The sequence below is a fragment of the Pleurodeles waltl genome, chromosome 9, assembly GCF_031143425.1.
Source record: "Pleurodeles waltl isolate 20211129_DDA chromosome 9, aPleWal1.hap1.20221129, whole genome shotgun sequence".
In the NCBI taxonomy this organism is placed as follows: domain Eukaryota; kingdom Metazoa; phylum Chordata; class Amphibia; order Caudata; family Salamandridae; genus Pleurodeles; species Pleurodeles waltl.
Window position 1 is genome coordinate 281,290,419 of NC_090448.1, and position 22,840 is coordinate 281,313,258.

A 22,840-nucleotide genomic window follows, 5' to 3' on the forward strand; every position below is an offset into this window, starting at 1 on the left:
GCAGGTTGGCAGCGACTTGCTTTTCTTTTTCAGGCCCTTCACTACCTTGGATGGTGGCGCAGCTGTCTTGCCACTCCCAACTGTTGTCTTGGCTGAGCCCTTGGAGGCAGGTGTTTTGGCCTTCTCCCTCCTGGATGTGGGCAACTTCTTCTGTTTTGGAGGTGGGGGAACGTCCTTGGCCTCGCTCCTTGGGACACTGGCAGTCCTGCTGCTTGGCGCACTCCAGAAGCCGGTTACTGCTGGCACCACTGTGCCCGGTGAGGTGATGTGGTGGCTGAGGTGCTGGGTTGGGACCTGGAAAGACGGGCCTTAGGGGACGGAAGGGGTGGGGGAGGTGAAGGGAAGTGAAGAAGTCAAGGTTTGACAGGAAAAGTTTTTTAAACACACTGGGTGGGTAGATGGAGGGGATTTGGGAGTGGAGGAAGAGGTAGTGGTTGTAGGAGGTGTCTGTTTGCTGACTTTGGGTGAAGGTGAATGGGCTGGAGGCTGTCGTGAGGTGGATGGCTGTTCGGTGGGTGTGTGACTGTGTTTGTGTACTTTGAGAGGAGGGCTGACAGACACACTGGTAGACGGTGTACAACACCAGCGCAGTTACCTCATATCCCCTTGTCCCACATTACAGGCAGCCGCCATTTCAGGGAGCCACATGGCATTAATTTTCCATGCGTCACACACTAAGACAGGCACATAGCGGATTGACAATTGTGTGCAAGAAAGTTGTTTTTTTTGTAGGTGAGGAGATGGTGGCATCCGCCGGTGTACAGACCGCTGGTGGACCTGTCGACAATGGAAGAGCAAAAGGTAATAGTCAACTACAGACTTGATCGTGCCACAATCCAGGAACTGTGTGCCCAGTTGGAGCCAGACCTGATGTCAGCTATCCGCCATCCCACAGGAATCCTCCCTTTAGTGCAGGTCCAGTCAGTACTCCATTTCCTGGGTCTTTTCAAACTACCGTGGCCATAGCATCAGGGATGTCCCAGCCTATGTACTCAAAAGTCTTGTCCAGAGTGTTGTCTGCCCTGCTGAAACACATGCGCAGCTACATCGTTTTCCCCCAGGTGGAGGATTTGCCTACAGTGAAAGGTGACTTCTATGCCCTGGGACATATCCCCAACATCATAGGTGCCATTGATGGGACACATGTGGCTTTGGTACCCCCCTGCAGGAGTGAACAGGTGTACAGAAACCGGAAGAGCTACCATTCTATGAATGTGCAGATGGTGTATTTGGCTGGCCAGCACATCTCCCATGTGAACGCCAAGTTTCCTGGCTCAGTCCATGATGCTTACATTCTGAGGAATAGCAGCATCCCTTATGTGATGGGGAAACTCCAGAGGCACTGTGTGTGGCTATTAGGTGAGGACAAGGACCCTATACAGTGTGAATAGTTGTCTGGGGTTGCCCCTAACAGTTAGTGTGGGTCTAACAGTTGTCCCTCGACATTTGCAGGTGACTCTGGCTACCCCAACCTGTCATGGCTACTGACCCCAGTGAGTAATCCCAGGACAAGGGCAGAGGAATGCTACAATGAGGCACATGGGTGAACTAGGAGGGTTATAGAGAGGACCTTCAGCCTCCTGAAGGCCAGGTTCCGGTGCCTCCATATGACAGGTGGTTCCCTTTACTACTCTCCAAAGAAGGTGTGCCAGATCATCGTGGCCTGCTGTATGCTGCACAACTTGGCTTTGCAATGACAGGTGCCTTTTCTGCAGGAGGATGGTCCTGAAGGAGGTGTTGTGGCAGCTGTGGAGCCTGTGGACAGTGAACAAGAGGAGGCAGATGAAGAGGATACAGACAACAGAAACACCGTGATCCAAAAATACTTCCAGTGAGACACAGGTAAGAAGACATCATTGCCTCCTACATCTGATAAAATTGTTCGACCGCTCATCTGTCTGTCACATTCACCCAGTGTATGGACCCTGATTTGTCACTTTCCCATTCGATTTCACAGATGTGGGTCCCACTGTGTGACCTCTGCTATGTTACCTCATGGACTAGAGCTGTGTGACATAGGTATGTTGACAATAGAATGGACATTGCTGTTTCCCGCAATTATTGCAAATACACATTTGTGAAAGCACAGACTGACTCCAGATTGTTTTGTGGTTCAAGGGTGTTTATTTAAGTGCTAAATAGTGGAGGGGGTTGTAATCAGCGGTGATGGTGGAGGAATGTCCATGGCAGAGTCCATTTTATTTGTCTCATAGGTTCATTGTCCAAAGGGGCATAGGAAGTGGAGCTAGTGCAGTTTAAGGATGGACAGGGTGACAAAGTGGGACAGAAGGGTGACATTCAGGGTGGTCTCATTTCTTGGCGGGGGTCTTGGCATTGTTCTCTGTCTTTGTCCTGGATCTCACAAACCATTTGCGGGGTGGTTCTCCATCTGCAGGGGGTGAGGTGCTGGTGTCGTGGTCCTGTGGCGGTGCCTCCTGTCCACTAGCGCTGGCGGAGGTGGTGGGCAGTTCATCGTCCAGGCTTGTGTCAGGGGCCCCTTGGAGTGCCACAGTGTCCCTCCTGGTGTTCACAAGGTCCTTCAGCACCCCTACAATGGTGCCCAGGGTGGTATTGATGGATTTGAGTTCCTCCCTGAAGCCCAAATACTGTTCCTCCTGCAGCCGCTGGATCTCCTGAAACTTGGCCAGTACCGTTGCCATCGTCTCCTGGGAATAATGGTATGCCCCCATGATGTTGGAGAGGGCCTTGTGGAGAGTGGGTTCCCTTGGCCTGTCCTCCCCCTGTTGCACAGCAGACCTCCTAGTTCCCCGGTTTTCCTGGGCCTCTGTCCCCTGAACCGTGTGCCCACTGCCACTGCCCCCAGGTCCCTGTTGTTCTTGGGTTAGCCTGGGTTCCCTGTAGTGGTGGACACACTGCTGCTTGACGTGTCCTGGGGACAGAGGTATGGGCCCGCTGGGTGGGTGCTGTTCTGATGTTTCTTGAGGGAGGAGGCTCTGTGGTGGCCTGTGACTGTGTCAGGGGACCCGGCTGTCCCGAGGTCCCAGATGGGCTGGGCTAGTCATCTAGATCCAGTTGGACAGAGCTGCTGTCATCACTGTGGGCCTCTTCTGTTGGTGGAGTGGATATGTCTGGAACCTCCTGTCCGGTCACGTTGGGTAGGGGTCCTGCAGGGGTGTAAAGGCATGAATATTGCATCTGTGTGTGCCATGGTGTGCAATTGGTGGGTGAACCTGTACCCCAGTGCTTACATTCTTGTGTAGGACCTTGTGTGTTTATTGTTTAGGGGTCTGTGTGGGCATGTGTAGTGGACATGCATTGGTGATGGGTGTCCATGCTTTGTTGTTGCATGCAGGGCTTGGTGTTGGGATGTGTGGTTTGTGATTGTGGGACATATGTGAGGAGCTGGAGTGATGGGGGTGAAGGTGGGGGTATGTGATAGCATGCAGGTAGGGTGGGGGATGAAGCACTTAAGATTTGACTTACCAGAGTCCATTCCTCCAGCTACTCCTGCGAGGCCCTCAGGATGCAGTTTAGCCAAGATCTGCTCCTACAATGTTGTTAGTTGTGGGGGAGGAGATGGGGGTCCGCCGCCAGTCCTCTGAACCGCAATGTGGTGTCTTGAGACCACGGAACGCACCTTCCCCCGTAGGTCGTTCCAACTCTTCCTGATGTCATCCCGTGTTATTGGATGCTGTCCCACTGCATTGACCCTGTCCACGATTCTGTGCCATAGCTCCATCTTCCTAGTTATGGTGGTGTGCTGCACCTGTGATCCGAATAGCTGTGGCTCTAACCGGATGATTTGCTCCACCATGACCCTGAGCTCCACCTCAGAAAACCTGTGGTGCCTTTGTGGTGCCATGGGGTGGTGTGGGTGATGTGTGAGGTGGTGTGTGTTATGATGTGTGGGGTGATGTTTAGGGGTGTGTGTTGTTTTGTGTGTGGATGTGTATGAGTAATGGTGTTGTGTGCCTCTGTATGCTGTTGTGGTCTTTGCTTTGCTGTCTCTCTGCTTCTGCCAAATTGTTCGTTGTAAGGGTTTGTGGGTAATGTGGGTGGGTGTTTTATATTGTATTGGGTCTGTGGGAGTGGTGTGTGTATGTGTATCAGGTGTGTGTATTTGGAATTGTCCAATGTGGTAGTGTTTTTTAAATGTGTGTACCGCCAATGGAATACTGCGGTTGAAAGACCACCGCGTGGATTCGTGGGTCATGATTGTGTGGCCGTAATCCTGTTGGCGTGACAGTGGAGGTTTTGTTATCGCCAGTTTATCACTGACCTTTGGTGTGGCGGACTTGTGTGGGTGTCTAGATTTTGGTGGATTTTGAGCTGTGGGTCGTAATAGCTGTAGCGGATTTCCGTGGCTGCGGCAGTGTTTTGGCGGTCTTCTGCACGGCGGTAAGTGGGATTTACCGCCAATGTTGTAATGAGGGCCATTGTCATTTACAATGGCAATAGCTCTAAATCTGACATATGCGAGACCCATTGCATTGCAAATGCTTTTTGGTCTTTGAGTTTAATGCAGTAGCAAGTTCACACAAGTCTGGTTATCTGTTGAATGGTGATGTAGCATAGAATTCCTATTTTGGTCATCATATGTATTATAACTACAACCAGCAAATATTATTAATCGTCTAAGAAAAAAATAAATATGAATTCAGTCAAGTTAATTAAAACTATTCATAGTAGCTCCTGGAACCATTATGGCATTAATAATTTTTCTATGTATTGGTCTGGGGATATTTTGTATCTCTATGTGCTAGAGAGCTCTGTGTGCGCTCCTGACAATAATAGAGATTCATATATGCATTTGAGCTCACAACCAAGAGTAACATGGTTTGCAGGGAAGACAAGGAAGGGACACATTTTACTAATGTAAAGATCACATATTGAAACTGTGTTGACTTCATCTGTCGGAAAAATAGGAAAGGGACCGGGAGATTAAAGGTCCAGTGTACGGCCTCCCAAAATAGTCATTATAAATCAAGAAGTACACTGTTCCTGTTGAGAGTAATCATTTAGAGCGAACAAGTTTCTACAGGAGCAAGAACCCTCATGTTAGCGACCGGAATAAAAAGTTTCCGGCTGAATAGAATAGATCAGAATCAAACCTAATTGACTCTATCAACTTGACCAGTGAAGTGCAGGGGATCATTACCCTAGATGTGGAAGCACTTTACACTAACATCCCCCAAGAAGATACTCTACGGGTAGTTGAATCAGCACTATTGAATGACTCTCCTGATTTATCAACACCTATACCTTTTATCATGCAACTTGCCACCTTGGCTTTGACAGAGAATTTTTTTGAGTTTGAGGAACAGTTCTTTCACCAGATTAGAGGGACATCGATGGGAAGTACTTTTGCCCCTAGCTTAGCATCCTTATATATGTATGATTTCGAAAGGAAATACATCCTAACATCAAAGAATCCCTTTGACAAAAATATTAATCTATGGAAACGTTACATAGATGATATTTTGATCATCTGGCAAGGCCCCCTAACATCAACCGAGGAATTTATAACTTGGATTAATTCCCTTGATCCATATCTGAAGTTTACGGCTTCAGTGTCTACCACCCAATTACCTTTTTTGGACTTGATGATCACTATTGATAAAGGCTTATTGAGCACAAGCACCTACCAAAAACCAACAGATTGAAACAGTCTTCTTTTATATGAAAGTCATCACCCAAAAGCTCTAAGGGATAATCTACCAGTGGGCCAATTCTTACGGCTGAGGTGCAACTGTAGCTTCACTCATGAATATGACAGACAGGCTGACATTCTTCAAACTAAACTTTATGACCGACAATATCCAGTTAAATCTGTAAACGCCGCCCGCAAGAGAGCGAGGAATAACCACAGGGAATGTTTACTTGAGAAAAATATAAGGACCCCCCAGACACGCATAACCTGTGTCACTACATTTACCCCATTGTCTAATACCATCAAAAAAGTGCTTAACAAGCGATGGTCTATCTTAGAGAGTGGAGGTTCTGTAATACCAAGACCACTTTTCGCTTTCAAGTGTACCTCCAATATAAAAGACATAGTGGTCCACACACATCCACTCAGACATGACATCCCGAAACAACAAACATTATGGGATCTTCCACCTGTTGAGGGCCACTTCCCTTGTGGTAATTGCAATGTGTGTTCTTTAACAAGTAGAATGACGTCACTCGATCTCGACCTCGACCCTATCGGAAGATGGTTTTTAAGAAGACACACAAATTGTAATTCTAAGAACTATGTCCTTGTGGCTTACGCTATGTGGGAATGACAACTCGGCCAGTGAAAATACGTATAAACGAGCGCAGAAGTAACATTAGATGCCAGAGAGTGACTACAAAAGTGTGTGCCCATTTTTTGGATACTGCCCATACGCCAGATGAACTTCGATGGGTGGTCCTTGAAGCCCCCAAAAACCTCCCTAACGGTTCTAATTCACTTTTTAGAATCGAACAGCGATGGATTTTTAAATTAGGGACAGCATCACAGGGATTAAATGATGACATACCTTGGACTGTTCTCTCGACATAATCAATTTTTGTTGAACAAGTCACTTAGGGAATCTTTGTCTTGCATACAACCCCTTTTGACTCAGATCTAGAATCAAAAATCGATCATCCTCCGATTTTGCCCCTTTTAAATACAATTTTTAGATCAATTTCTCTGTAATAGTCTAATAACACGGATTTATCTTTGTCTCTTTTTACTTCTGATCAATAGTTCTAATAACAATACTCGGATAACACATGCATATGTTGGATTTGTTGTTAAATATTGAGGGCTTTTGAAGTATTAGCTTTTTCTTCTTATGCTCGCTTTTTTTTTTGTCTTTTTTTTTTTTCAAGAGAGTATTTCTGATCTATTCAGCCGGAAACTTTTTATTCCGGTCGCTAACTCTTCCGTAGCTGTAGTGTTAGGGTTTGTACACAGCAAAGAGCATGTCCCCTCTCACTGCACTAGTGGGTTCTGTAATAGCTCCCTTTTAAACTTACTATTGAAAGCCTTTCTTGTTATCTCACCTTCCCCCCCCTAGGCTTCTGTGTATGTTGTTTGATGTGCTGTTTTGTTTACACATTGGGCCTTGCTTTTACCAAGGCTTCTTTAAAACACTCCTCCCTAGGCCATGTGTTAATCCAACTCATTTGCATAATAACTGAAACTCTGCACACCTTTCAAGAACATGTGCAGCATGTGAGGACCACACCCAGCTCTTCAAACCACACCCAGCTCTGCACACCTTCCAAGAACATGTGCAGCATGTGAGGACCACACCCAGCCCTTCAAACCACACCCAGCTCTTCGAACCACACCCAGCCCTGTCTATAAAAGGCATCCCCCGAGCCTCACCCAGTGCTTGTGCTCGTCTACCTCCCGCTTACCTGAGAACAGATCCCTCGGCGCTGGCACTCCTGCTCTTTACAGACTTTCTTTGACTTCAATGGGCGCAGCTGCTGGCTCTTCCTTCTTCTGGTTTCCGGTTCCTCCTTGCCTCAGCCTCTCTCCTACGAGTAACCTGCAAAAGAGAAAGAAGACAAGGTTAGACTGATCAGTATCTCTTGCCAGCAACAAGTAAGTGCAAAACTTTTTATTACCTGAGGGAGCTTTGACGGCAATTTCTGGATTCGTGTATAGACAGTTTGAGGCGAAGTGCCTTCCACGAGCATTGTGATTCAGGCTCTTTGTTGCAGGAGTATTTTGCAGGACTTTGTGAAGCGGACATTGTTTTTTTTCATGGAACTTTTGGGAATCGAACAGTGGAAACCATTGACAGCAAGGCAAACAGTAAATCAAGGACTTGCACAAATTACATGCTGTATTTTGATGTAAAAGTACAGTATTTGTTTTATAAAAGATTCTGGAAATATGCGAAAAAAGCTTTACAGTAATAGAAAACACATCCCAGAGCAGTAACACATTCCAAACCTGGAAACTAGAGACCAGGATCCAAGAGGCACCAGTTTCTACAGAAGTCAGAAAGGGCCGCAGATTTGTGCAGCACTTCAACAGTGGAAACGCAAGAACGGTGTTGTCTCTTTTTTTTTTATTTTATCCACTTCCCCCCTTCCCTTGAGCTTCTGTTCTTAGTGCACTGTTTTAAAAACTAGTGTGCTGGAACAAGCAGTTTCAGGGTGGGGTCGGATTGTCTTCAACCTCCATCAGAACTGAACAAGAACTCAGGTGAGCTGGGCTTTGACAGAAGCACAAGCCTTAAAAAATGTCAGTTCTGGTGGACGATGAATACCGGGGAAGAAATAGAGGGCATTGACGTCACGGATATGGCGCAGGCCCTAAATGAGGACTTGGCTCATAATGAATCAGTGTCTGGCATCTTGCAACATATGCAAGAGGAAATAGAGAGATTAAAGATGGAGAATACCTCTTTAAAACAGGATTTAAGCAGGTATAAATTTAGGGGATCTCAGTGGAACACAGCTTCTACGCCTTTGTTTAAAACCTCCTCAGAGACAGGGGCGCCATCAAAACATACAACTTTGCCTTCCCCAGTTGAGGTTACTGTTAATGTTCCTAATGTTGTGCCCTTAGCAGCACCTGAACGTTTTCATGGAGATAGTAACAAATTCCATGTTTTTATCAATCAATGTCAATTACACTTCATTTGTAAGCCACACAGTTCCCTACTGATGATACGAAAGTGGCATTCGTCTTGTCTTATTTGGGTGGCACAGCAGCCAATTGGTCAATTCCTTTCGTGGATAGAGATGATCCCATCCTCCATAATTGGAATCAATTTAAACGTACCATGACCAGCCTTTTTGCAAAACACACTTTCATGCAGGCAAGTGATAATGAGCTTTTAAATCTTAAACAAGGTAACAAGGATTTATTGACCTATCTCACTAGTTTTAATCGTTTACTCACCGAGACACAGTGGCCAGAAGAAAAGCGTGTCTCCCTTTTTTATAAAGGTTTGAGAGACGAGTTAAAAGACGCGCTGGCTCATATCGTTGATTTGCCAAAAGACTATTCGGACTTTGTAGATTTAGTTGTGAAATTAGAAAATAGACTAGGAGAAAGAAAGAGAGATAAATACAAACTGGAATCACGGTTAACTTTTATTAGACACGAGAAGAAAGACACAGATAATAAACTCCCTGAACCAGAGCCTATGCAAATAGGGACACTCAGAGGTCCACTAACATCAGAGGAAAAAGAAAGAAGGAGAACATTTCAATTATGTTTATATTGTGGCAGGGCAGGTCACTTTGCCAGAGAATGTCCAGTAAAGCCTAAAACTCCACGAAAGGGTGCTGTTTCCTCCACCTCCTCAACTGAATCGGGAAACGATTAAGCTCGACAAGGGGAGAGGTTACTTGTTCGAGAAAACATCTTAATCAAACCTCTAATGCTGCAGCCTTCAGGGTACCGCACATACCTAGACATTTCATAATTCAGGTCGTTTTAATTGTTACTACCCAAGTGAGGCATTCTCTCCCTGTCCTACTGGACTCAGGCGCGACAGGAAATTTTGTGGATAATAAGTTAGCTGAAATCTTAGGACTTCCTATGTGCCTAAAGCCTTGTCCAGAAGCAGTATGTGCAGTGGATGGGTCAGAATTGACCTCTGGATTAATCACAAAACAAACAAGTCCACTTGTTATGGTCTGTCAGAACGGGCACACAGAGGTGATTAGCTTTGATCTGATAGATACTCCTAATTTTGGTTTGATTCTCGGGGTACCCTGGTTAACAACTCATAACCCAAAAATTGATTGGGTGAATAGAACTGTTACTTTGGATTCCTCTTTCTGTAGAACCAATTGCTATCAAGAAGCAGGTACAGAACAGAGCACAGTATTACACTGTGCTAGTGTTACACAAGATGAACCAAGTCTCCCTCCTGAATATTCTGACTTTAAAGACGTCTTTGATCCAGTAAAGGCTAGTGTGCTGCCCCCACATCGGTCTTATGACTGCCGTATAGATCTTATCCCAGGGGCCCCTTTACCTAATAACAGAGTATATGCTTTGACTGACGAAGAAACCAAATACTTAAGAACCTACCTAGATGACCTACTACAGTCTGGGTTCATGCGTCATTCCTCATCTCCAGTGTCATCTCCACTCTTTTTTATCCCGAAGCCGGATAAATCCCTGCGCGCGTGTATCGATTATAGAGGACTAAATAAGGCTACAATAAAGAATAAATATCCTCTTCCTCTAATACCTGTGTTGTTGGATCAATTAAGACATTCTACTGTATACACTAAACTAGATCTGCGGGGAGCTTACCACCTGGTCCGAGTAAAAGAGGGGGATGAGTGGAAGACAGCTTTCAAGACAAAGTTTGGTTTATTTGAGTACACAGTAATGCCCTTTGGGTTATGTAATGCCCCTGCGGCCTTTCAGTTCTTTATAAATGAGGTCCTACACGAATTCCTGGACGTTTGTGTCATAGTATACATAGACGACATCCTCATTTACTCTAAGAACTCAGAAGAACATACCCAACATGTTCGTGCAGTATTATCAAAGTTAAAAGAAAATCATCTTTTTGCTAAGTTAGAAAAGTGTACTTTTAATGTCAACAAGGTGGACTTTTTAGGATACTGCCTGTCACCTCAAGGAATAACTATGGATGTAAAGAAAATCAGTGCTATTGCTGATTGGCCAGAACCATCCTCTGTAAAAGATATTCAGAAATTTCTGGGTTTCGCCAATTTTTATAGGAGGTTTATTGCACATTTTGCAGACATTGCGGCCCCAATAACTACCTTGTTGCGGAAAGGGCAACGATTTCTTTGGACTGATGAGGCGGCACACGCCTTTCAACTCCTAAAACAAAAGTTCACTTCAGCCCCAATTCTGAAACATCCTGATCCTGACTTGCCCTTTTTTGTTGAAGCGGATGCTTCACAAGTAGTTTTAGGAGGAGTTCTCTCTCAACGAGATGCAGTAGATGGCCAGTTACATCCTATAGCCTTCTATTCCAAAAAGTTATTGCCAGCTGAACAAAATTACACTGTGGCTGAAAGGGAACTACTAGCTATCAAAGTAGCCTTTTCAGAATGGAGGCACCATTTAATGGGAGCCAAGTACCCAGTTACAATCTTTTCTGACCATAAGAACCTACAGTTTTTTGGATCACTTAAAGCACTAACACCACGTCAGATGCGCTGGTTAAATTTTTTTAGCACATTTGACTTTGTTATAACCTATAGACCAGGTGCACAACAAATTCAATCTGATGTGTTATCTAGATACGGACATACCTCAGACATGAAACAAGATAAAATAGGAGAACCCATTATTCCTCCCCAAAAGTTGTTGGCACCAGTACAACAGAAGGATTTCATCACAGATCTATATAATGCACACATGCAAATAGCACCTCAGGATTGGTTAAAGGATTCCCATAACACAATACAACGAGGTTTATTGTATCACGACAACATGCTGTTAGTGCCCACCTCTGAATTACAAACACAGGTGATAATTTGGCATCACGCCTCACCGTTGGCAGGTCATCCTGGTTGGGTAAAAACCCTGGAATTTTGGAATTTTAATCATACATATTGATCATGGTTTATGTTTTATCTACTTAGGGCGACTTTATTGTACGAGTAGAACTAAGTAAGTGACTGCTTATCTTTAGATACTGATGAGTATTTGATTTGAGATCTTTGAGTAGATTTTTTCTTTGGTCCTGAAGAAGCGTCATAGGATCCGGCTGGACCATCTGCACGCGAAACATGTAGACCTGCTATAGAGAAATACCATATAGTGTGTTATCCTCCTTTTTGAGAGTAGGTGACCATTATTTATCACCCGTTACTCTCTTACTTGTTTTTAATCTTGGTCCTCATCACATAAAACTGATTAAACTATGAGTGATATTTGTTGATGATGAACCAATTTTAATTTTCAATACGCTCCACTTATATTTGGGTACTTCTAATTGGGCATCCGTTCTAAATTATTGCTTTGGATGTGCTACCACCTGAGCACCCCGGTTAAGAGCACCCCCTCAGGGGGAGCCCGTTAGGCAATGCAGTACCGGCCTAACGAGGAGCTTTCCCAATGATGAAGCCAGTCATCCAATGTGATGCATGAGGGTTCTTGACTTCATCTGTGCCATGTAGCAGTCTCTTACATCTTCTCTGTTACATGTTAGTAAGGGGAATTAGGGTTGCAAGACTTGCTGAGTGACAAGAGGCTCACCGATCCTGACAGTTTCGGTGCTGGGGGCAAAGTAAAGATGAAGCAAACTTTCACAGCTGGGGCATTTACGGCTTGATTAGGTCAGTTGGATGCAGCTTGGGCAGGGACATGAGAGCAGATGGTCCCTCATGCACTAGTTGCAACTTCCTTCAGGTGAGGAACATTCAAGTGAAAATGGCACAAACAGCCAAGGGAGCTCACACGTAGAGAAGGTTTATCAGCCTGAGAGCACAGTGGCCTGGTATTGCAATACAAAACCTGATAGACTGCCCTGCTGAGATCGGTGCCACTCTCAGGGGAGAACTGATTTGGCAGAGAGCTGCTCTGTTCATTTGTATGCCCCTGGCTGTGATTTCCTTTTTACGGAACAATAAACACTGCTACATTGGGCTTTTTCAACATGGAGTGATTACATTTTTCAGCATTGGTATCCCTAACTATAAGGGTTCTCATCATACTGGTTCTGATCAAGAATGCATTTGCACGGTGGCCATGCAGGGAGATCCTAAGAACTGTTGTTCTCTCAGAATCCATGCTATTTTCCTGTGTCAGGTGGTGGAGCCAGCAGTTCCTAATGTTCCAACTTTCCAACACGTTTTAAATGATGGAGACAGGCGATGCTCTTAGTGTCCAGAGACCATACCTACTGCTAGGACTTTGTTGGAGTGACCTGAGGGCTCCTCTTGGGCCCTTGACAATATCCTCTGGACCGCATAGGTCACAGGGGCTACAAAAGGCTTCCCATGCTTGTAAAGGGGTGGAGTTTAGTAATTGCTTGATGACGCAGCATGAAGTGGTTTCCAAAGGAATGTGCAATTGTCCTTAAGATCTTTCATTAGTATCATGTGCCTACAATCCTGAGTGCCCACGCATGGATTAAAAATGCACACAATTCAAATGTATGTTGATCCTCTCTGGACCAACTCAAGCTTAGATTCTTCTCCTTGGTACCTTCTATCCTTCTTTCCCAAAGATTTCTTGGATGATTTCTTTCAGCCTACTCGCTGCTCTGGCACCACTGTCTTCCCCTCATTCAAGCAGTGGTTCTGGTCTAGTGGCTCTGAACCTTCACTCTTGCCAAGCACGTTTGATTCCGTGACCTAGAACCCTTCACTAGTAAGACCCACATGACTCAATGCAGACCGCCATCTTTGCCTGAGCACCACAGCTACCTAGATGTTAAGTCTTTTGCTGTGTAACTCTGCACAAAAACAAAAGATTGCTTTTCTATTCTTCAAAACACTACCTAAGGGCCAGCCCAACAAAATTCTCCTGTGCCCCATCACCTCTAGCCCTCAGAAAGTCCACTTTCCACTAGGCCTGATAGCAAAGGAGCTTGTGTTACCAGCCCTGAGTCCAAAAGGTCAAGGAGCACCTGTCAGAAGTGGCTGACACCTCAAGACGTCTGTCAGGTGTTACAGTGTTGTCACAGGAGTTTGCATGCTTTCCAAGGTCTGTCATCCTTCCAACCATTAATGTCACTCATGAATGAAGCCACATCCCACGTCCCCCACCCCTGAATAGCATTTGGTTTGCATTACAAGATCATATCAGCTAGTGCATATCATTCTCTGAGCTTGTAACTGCAGTTGCATACTTGATCTATTCTTTCAAAAATCGTAAAAACTGGGAATTGTTAGACAGCATAGACAGGGGTCTACATTATTTTGTAGTTTGAACTGGAAGCTCCCCCTAACTCAGTTAACAAGTAGTTGTTTATGTTCAGCAATGGAGATCCCAAACCATCCTTCCTCCTCCAGTAAGTGATTCTTTAGCCTGCTAGAATGGATCTATTTCTAGTACGACAATGAATCTGCCAAATGGTAGTTCATTGTAATTAACTCACTCAGCCAGGAAATTCTACGTATGACTGTCATTCAGGGCCAGCCCAGAGCAAGATGTTCTCACACAAATATTAAGTAATTCATTCTGGGTTAATTTGACCATTACTATCAATTCTGTCATTCTTGTGCTATTCTTCTACTATTGTTTTCAGCAGTAAAGTAATTACATCATAAAAATATTTCACCCCCTTTTGTCAAAGAGTTCAATTTGTGCACTTGCCAGGCTGAAACAGACAACAGTCTTCTTCTAGAACACGCTTTTTTACAGACCTCTTTCCCATCATGATAACAAGTGAGCATGTCATTCAAACACCATTCCTTTAGTCTGTCCTGGCTCAGTTAAGGTTGCTTTAAACTTTAGGAATCATCTATGCCATATTGTGCCACATTGTTTAACATGTCTTTTGTGTTTTTTTTCTATAGTTCCTGCCCTTCTGTGGCACTTCCAGACTTCTGAAAACTATTTATGGGAGGAGGAGGATCCACTGTCTCCTCAATGATTACTCCAAAACACACTTCAAGCTCTTGAAAGCCTTGTTAATCATTTCAAGTAATACATTGGTTTGCAGGTGTTATAAGGAGAAACGTTTTCGAGTTAAACCGAATGTGTCCTACATGGCCTTCATGCTCATCAACATGATGTTCATTTCATGGGCAGAGACTAGCTCATCAAAACATTTATCTGCGGAGGCCTATCAGAGCTTTGGCCTCCACATGAGCAGTGATACTTCTAAATAGAACAGGTTCTGTGTATTCTGTTACCGGGTTCAGAAGCAAAATATACATTTTCCCAAAAGTTGCAGGTGGATCAGAGGAAAGACTAAGTCAACCAAATCCTCTACAAAACCACTCCTACCATGTCAGTGTCTATAGTAGGACATGATGGTCAAACTCACATAATTTCTATGTCCAATCCAGGTCAATGTATATCAGAGAAAATCCTCCCTTTAAACATGTTCACGCTGAGGTGTCCAGACAAAAGGACCGTGCAAATCTGTCAAGATGCTTCGGTACAACTGTGGGACTATCAGTTTTCTTCCTACTCCAGGTCCTGGATAATAGAAAGCTTACCAAAAATTAACTAATCCTCATAAGCAACTGTGGGCAACTAACTTCCTTTTGGGAACTTAAGCCAAAGTAGTGGCTTTTACCAAGACAGTTTTGTGAAATTCCTGGCTGTGAGAAGGGATTTAAAGCTTGTGTCCCTTAAAACCATCCACAGATTATTAGCCTGCCACTGTAAAGCTACTAGATCAACCCTCATGCAAAGTGATCAATTCATTTGAAGTCTACAGTGTTGGAGTTAATTTTGGGCAGCTTGACGTGACCTTGTGCCTCAAGACTGAAACACTCATCACTGGATTGGGTCAGATGTTCCTCTCAGCTTCCTCTAACATTTGCATGCTGATGACCCTTTTAGAAGGAACCAGTTCACATCAGGCTTTGCCTTTACTGCTTTTTTAAAATTAGGTCCAGATTTTTTGTCATCTGTCTACTTTGCTCCTCCAGTCATATCTAGTCTGCTACCAACATGTCAGCATGTGCGGCAAGGTCCTGCAGATCAGCAAGTAGCAAACACTAAAATATTGTGCAACAAGTAGAATATTAACCAATGCCTCAATTGTTGGCACCTTCTCACCCAGACATATCCGTGGGCTCTAATAAATGCTTGCAGCCTACCATCTACCCACCCTCCTCAGCCTATCCTCCTATCATCTAAAACTATAAATGCTTGCATAAATATCTCAATATCAAATTCAGCATCTTCTTGCCTTATCAGAGTTCTTCTAATCTTGTAATACTAAACCAATAAAAAACTCAATCTCTCTATACATGAATCCTTAACACATTCATATTTGAATCTGTTACTGTTAGCCTGTCAGACTTTATTAAGTAAACTTACAAGGAAGATGCGAATAGGTCGATGGACCTTTTGACTACATTTCAATTTGTTCCCGCCATGAAAGCCATACCAATACAAATCAATAGGAATAACAATCAATGAAATCATTAATCAATTGAAGTCAGTGATTTACACACACACCATGACCTTCTGGCCATGAATAACCACACCTTTATGTAAAAGTTAGAATATTTTTTTCACTATATTAACAACTCTAATGTCACGTAACTTAGTCTCAAAATCAAATGATAAACATAGAGAAACAATCGTGGCTCACCAAAGCGGTGAAAAAATCATAATCTAACCAAAGATTGTGGCACTACACATTCTAAAGTTACAGTACAGATTAATAGCAAGAATAACTGTGCAAGTAAAATAACACATATTTAGATTCATCAAAGAAATGACATAAACTGTTGTTACATGTGGCGAACATAATCTGTGAGAACCCTAACTGACATCAGATTAGAATAGAATTTTTGGGTATCATGCAAAACAATTTAGTCACACAAATTTTGAAAAACATCTAACTATTGCTCTATCACAATTAGTGGTTGGCACCTAGAAACAAAAGCAAATAGACATAACAATCAGTCAGATTGTCTTCACACCTGTCCTCAATATGGTTCAGCAAGCAGTGACAGTCTTCGTCAAGAGGACATCAGCTCGGTCAGCAACGCATCAGGATTCAGCATCAAAGTTAAAGAAAAAGCAGAGTCTCTTTTAGCTGTTCGGAAAAGAATAACTAAACTTTCAAGAAGAATGGGAGAATGGCACGTCTCCCTAGACAGTTCGAAAGGATAGAGCTAATGGCGAAGTGAAAAAAGGAAGAATGGTATCCTCTTCTTGATGCAGTCCAGGTAAGTTAGATTTCCTACAACTACTTTGCACATCCTTATTGGTCAATGAATCATATGTTTACACTTATTCAAATGAAATTAAAACCCTTAATCTAAAGTTTTACTACTACGTGACGGCTTGTCAGGTATCAATATTGTTGCTGCTTATACTCCAGTCAGTGCATCCATTATCTTCTCCTAAGAAGGTCAGTCTTACACACACTACATCAAACATTGTTTCACCAGCAAGTACAACTTCTTCTAGCAAGCAGTTCTCATGTGAAAGACTTTCAGCTATCAGCATTTGGTCAGCACAGTGGAAAATCACAATTTAATTCTCTAAGCAGCCATGTTATTAGTCGAGTAAGAAATGCAGCTTGATATGAGGCTGTGCAACGAGGCCCAAGACCTCGCTAAGTTAAGGCCTACAATTAATAAAGTTAATACATAATACACAACCCTTTATATGATATACTACTACATTAATCAAACATAAGCTCAACATTTTCATACTAATAATCTATTAATAAGTACACTTTGTGAACCCTGGCAGCCACTCAGGTGGGCGCACCTTCAAATGCGTGCATTATTTTATCTATGTTAATTAATTTTCTATGCAAATTCAACACTCAGAACACATGAATAATCATTAATAAATTCAGCGCTAGCAATCCCTCCTCTGATGATTAAATGTGTCATTACACTTATATCTTCCCACACAAATGTTTGCTTCACCTAAATTCTGTCATCTCTATCTCCTCTAATCTTCGTTCCCTTTTTGAATTTTCCCAAAACAAATTTTCACTTTTAATTTCTTCTCTCCTCTGATAATTTTTCACTTTCTCCAATTTAATCATCCTACACAATTTACATATTCCCCATGCTTCAATTATGTAAATCCCAAAAATCAATATCCATTGTATTATTTTCAATAGTATCCCTTTCCCAATGTTGCTGAGCCTATTTCTCACTGAAGCAAATTCATTGGCAACTTTCTCCCAAACATCAGGTTCTTTCAACTCTTTCAAAGCAGCACTTTTATTAGTTGGATTAGTAAGTAAGCTTCTAATTTCTTTACTGTTATCCTGAATAAATGAGCAGCAATGCCTAGAATTAAGCATTTTTGCAAACTCCGTCATCCTTTGCTAAAAGAATGTCTAATGCAAGGCGGTTCTGAAGAGTCATAGATCATTCTGCAGCCAATTATGTATCTATAAGGATCATGGCCCCTGAAAAATTTGACAACATGTTATCCACAACTTTCAAATCTTTATTGAATTCACAACAACTCCTACTGAGGGAATCATTGCTCCACATACATGTCCCATTATACGAGAGGGAGACTCTCTCTTCTCTCTAATGTGATGTAATTCAGTCATTTTCAGAAATCTTTTTAAGTCCTCAAGTTTGAATATCTTTAGGAAAACTATCCCCACATAGCGAGTGCCATACCATCCTCTTGGAAGACGGTAATAAGCATTAGTTCAACAAATGTAATATATACCAGGAACCTCTGGATCCTGTCCATTCAACATAAATGTCTATTTACTCTGAAACATAAACACATGTCTACGTTCACTCGTTCTCACAAACAAAGTGTCAGTACTAGATTTAGGCCTATATAGACAAAGCTGCCCTATGTGTTGCACATCTAAAGCTAATTTCCCTTGTGTTTTTATTTCACTAAAAGCATAATCATTTCTAAAAGTCCTTTTCTCTAAACCCTTTCCCTAATTTCTCCTTAAATCCCCTTCTCCTGTTATCTGAGTGACCTAAGAAGTTCTTTTTCTAGAGGTGTAAGCAAGCATGTCAGGTTATTTTTGTCTGCATGTGCTGTGCCAAAAGTTAATGTAGGCTCAAAGAAACGTTTCACTAATACTATGTCATTGTCTTTAGCTACTCTACTCAGGTATCTAATTATGAGGACAAACAAAAACACTACATAATAGTTGGAATAGAAATATTGGATGTACTCCTGGTTATAAAATCTTGTTAGTAACAGACTACAACTTATCCTACAAGGAAGGAGCAAATTATGATAGGTAACTCCTTCTTTAACTGATAAAGGAATTTGCATCCACACATAACAATTCTTCGCATCCATTGTCTCAACATACTCAATAAGCGATAGAAGACATTAGAAGAAAGTTCCCCTTGTGCATCATCTACATGTAGATACTTTTCATCTAACCTAAATTTTTCTATTGCTGTTAATGCAGTAGTTGTCTCTAAAGCTGAAGTATGGTTAGCTTTGTTCATGTCAAGAACAGTCATACCCACAATCAATATCACGCACGTCACACACACAATTGCCAAATCAATACTCATGTATTTACAGCACCTGTTCTTCCTACCCTGTTGGGTAAGGTTGCCCATGATCTGTAAAGAATCAGAAAGAAGAAAATAAAACCGTATAACTATGCAGCAAAAATCAACAAACAAAAAAACCTTCAATCTTCCTTCAGAAGTTATTTACAGCTTTCAGTCTCCCTTCCAGGAGGGAGAGGGGGGATATGGGGAGGAAAGAGGGAGTTGAGGTATGGCAATAATGATTATTTTCAAATGTAGTAAAGTGTAGTGAAGGAATTTAGTACAGTGATATAGCAGTGGATTACACAGGAGGAAGGTGAGGGGGAGGAGGAAGGTGGACAACAGGAGAAAAAAGGGGGGACTATACGGCCCAGGTGTGAGGATGTTGTAGAGGTGTGGTGACGGACAGCACATTCAGACAAAGAGGAAAGGAAGGGAGGGGTAAGCATGTTCAAATGTGAAGGTTGTGGTTATATACACTGTCGGGGAGTCGTACGGGAAGTCAGTCAGACATCTGACGTAGCCATGAAAGGGACCCAGGTCTGCAGGAATACCTCTGTCTTGTCTTGTAGGCTATAGATAGGTCGCTCATGGGAGTCGGCTTGGTACATGGCTAACAGCCGCTCATCATGGGGGGGGTGCGCCAATGTCTAAGGATACAGAGTTTGGCCTTTGTTACGGAAGGAGGGGCGGGTAAGAGAGGGTGGTAATGGCAAAACTTCCTGTAGCTTGTTCCCCCCGCCTTCTAGTAAGGTTGGATGGTTGAGCAATCATTGAGTATGTGTAACAAGTTATAGCAGGGGTGGGGACAACGGCAACAGATCGCATGAGGCAGGAGCCCCGCAGCCCTATGTTTCTGGGGCATCCAGTACCATTTGTGCAGTGTTTTGAAAAGATAGAATTTCAGGCGAGCCTCACAGGCCCCTCGGTCTCTCACCTTCATTAGTTTAGCCCAATTGTCTAGCTCATGTTCCAGTTGCAGGTGTGCCTGCCACTTAGTTTTGAGCTCGACTAAGAGGGGTAGGGAGAATAGATGACGGTTTAGCATGTTATGCATGCCAGACACGACTCTCAAGAAGGAACCCCATGTTTTGAGGTAGCTGAGCACCGGGAAGTGATGAAGCACCCACGGACTTGCTCCCTTGCGGCATTGGAGACAGTGTTGTAGCTGGAGAAATTGCCACAAGTGATGGTCCTGTAGGTCAAATTCTTCCCAAAGCGTCACAAATGTCTTCAGATTCCCCTTGGCTAGAAATTGAGCAGTATGTAAGAGGTCCTTGATCCGCCAGGGCTCCCAATTGATCGTTTTCTCCCTATTAACAAACATCAATTATCCCACAGGGGGGGATGTTCATGCATCCGCGGATCTACTCCTAACAAGCTGTGTGCCCTTCTCCAGGAATACCGCATGGCTTGGATCATGGGGTTGGTGGGTCTGGGCAGGATAACTCCTGCACTGTAGATCATTCTGAGGCCAGGCTGAGAGTGTGAGATTGGGTGTTCGGTTTTAACCCACACAGGAGGTTCCAGAGCATCCAGGAGCAGGAAGACAAGCTGTGAGAGATGAAATGCTAAGGCATAATGTTCTCCTGAGGTCAGTCCCAGCCCGCAGCACTCACAACGTGCTAGGAGTGTGGGCTTGGATATACTTTGGTGCATTGACCCCCATACGAAGGTACATATGCGTCTATCCACTTCCCTGAGTGTAGGCAGGGGGATCTGCAAGCGCAGCATTCCAAGAACATACAGAAACTGTGGTAAGGCCACCATGTGGACTACCTGCACTCTCCCCCACAGGGAGAGGCCTGGGTGGGACCATTTGTCAAAGTCCCTCTTTGTACTGATAAGTAGTGGGTCTAGATTGTCTGCCACCATGAGTTCCAGGCCCTTATTGATGAATATACCTAGGTACTTAAGACAGGACTGCTTCTACTGAACCGGGAAAGTCTGTACGGCTGAGCAGACTGTCACGGGGGACAAAGGGAGCACCTCACTTTTATCCCAGCTTATTTTGTACCCAAAAAGCGCTTCAAATTCAACTAATATCGACTGAAGTGCTGGGAGCAAGCAGGTGAGGTCTGTGAGCATTAACAGTATGTCGTCGACATTCAGTAGATGGGGGAGCATCTGCCAAGAATGGGTATTGCAGAGATGAGGCATGATATGCGGCTGCGAGTGGCCAAGGGTTCAACAGCTAATAGAAAGAGCACTGGCGACAGGGGGCAGCCTAGTCAAGTTCCTCGCCTAATTGGGAAGACATCAGAAAGAAATCCCCCGCAATTGACTTGTGCCATCGGTGAGTTGTATAACAAGCAGACCTTGTTGATGAATCCATTCCCTAACCTGAATGGCTTCAGGGTTTCAAAAAGATACCACCATTCTATTCTGTCGAAGGCCTTTTCAGAATCAAGGGATAAGGTGAGCACCTCCTCCAGTAAGTCCCATTGGGCATGCAACAGGGTGCGTAGGTGGTTCCTGGAGCAGCAGCCGGGTACAAAACCCACTTGTGTGTGGTCAAAAAGGGACCGTATAAACTTCTTGAGGCGGGCCACCAGGATACCTGCCAGTATCTTAATATCTCCATTGAGGAAAGAGATGGGGCGGTAGCTGCCACATAAGAGAGGGTCTTTTCCTGGTTTAGGTAAGACTGCTATAGATGCCCTGTTGGAAATAGGACTCAGCCAACCTGTGTGTTCCGCTCTGCGAAAGGCTTCATAAAGGGAGTCTACTGCCTCTGATCCGGTCCATTTATAGTATTCTGCCAAGAACCCGTTATTGCCCGGGACCTTATGATAAGGGGGTTTAGCAATAGACTGCGCAATCTCTGTTTTCCTTATTTCACCTTCTTAAATTGCCCTGCCTTCCTCCATAAGGCTAGGAATATCTGCTTTCTCGAAGATCATGGTCAGTTTATCATGATCTTCGGGAGTATGTAAGGCCTGATAGAATTGTCTGAAAACATTGACAATGGCCTTGGGGTGGGTAAGAATCATGTCACCAAGGTTACAAATGGCTGGTATGGCCAGCGCTGCTTCCCGCTGGAGAAGTTGGGCAGCCAGTAGTCACCCTGCCTTTTCCCCATGTTTATAGCGTTGTTATTTCATCCACTGTAATGCATATTCTACCTAGGAGGTATAGAAAGCATTCAGTTCCATTTTGGCCTGTCCGAGACTGTGGCAAATGGGGGGGAGGTAGTCGTGGTGTATTCATGGGTGTATGTTGCTATTTATTCTTCTAAGGCTTGCTGGTGGGAACATCTCTGAGTATTGGCAATGGCAGTGTCTCTCTTGAGCTGCCCCCTTATCGTTGCTTTTGTCGCTGCCCATAAGGTCTGTGGAGAAGACACCGAACCTTTATTGTTGGCCAAATAATTAGCGACATGTGAGCTGAGTTGTTCTTTCCCTTGTGGGGTGCGATATTGCGAGGTGTTCAAACGCCATGGTTTGCATCCAGGGGTAGCTAAACCCAGATCCAGTGCCCGTAGCACCAGGGAGTGATCCAACAGCTCTGCCGCCTATATTTGGGACTCCTTGATCAGTGGAACCGGGCTATGAGTAGCAAGGAAGTAATCTAGTCTAGATTTTGTACCATGGACCGGTGAGACATAGGTGTATTCACGATCAAGCGGGTGGGAGAGACGCCAGTGATCCGCCAGTCCCTGGTCCGAATGTACGTCTCCAAGGAGTGCTCTGTCCGCATTGTTACTCACATCCAGACTGCCTGTGCGATCGAGTACATCATCGCTTGCCAGATCGCCACCCCGCATTTTCTCTCAGTGCCGGGTTCT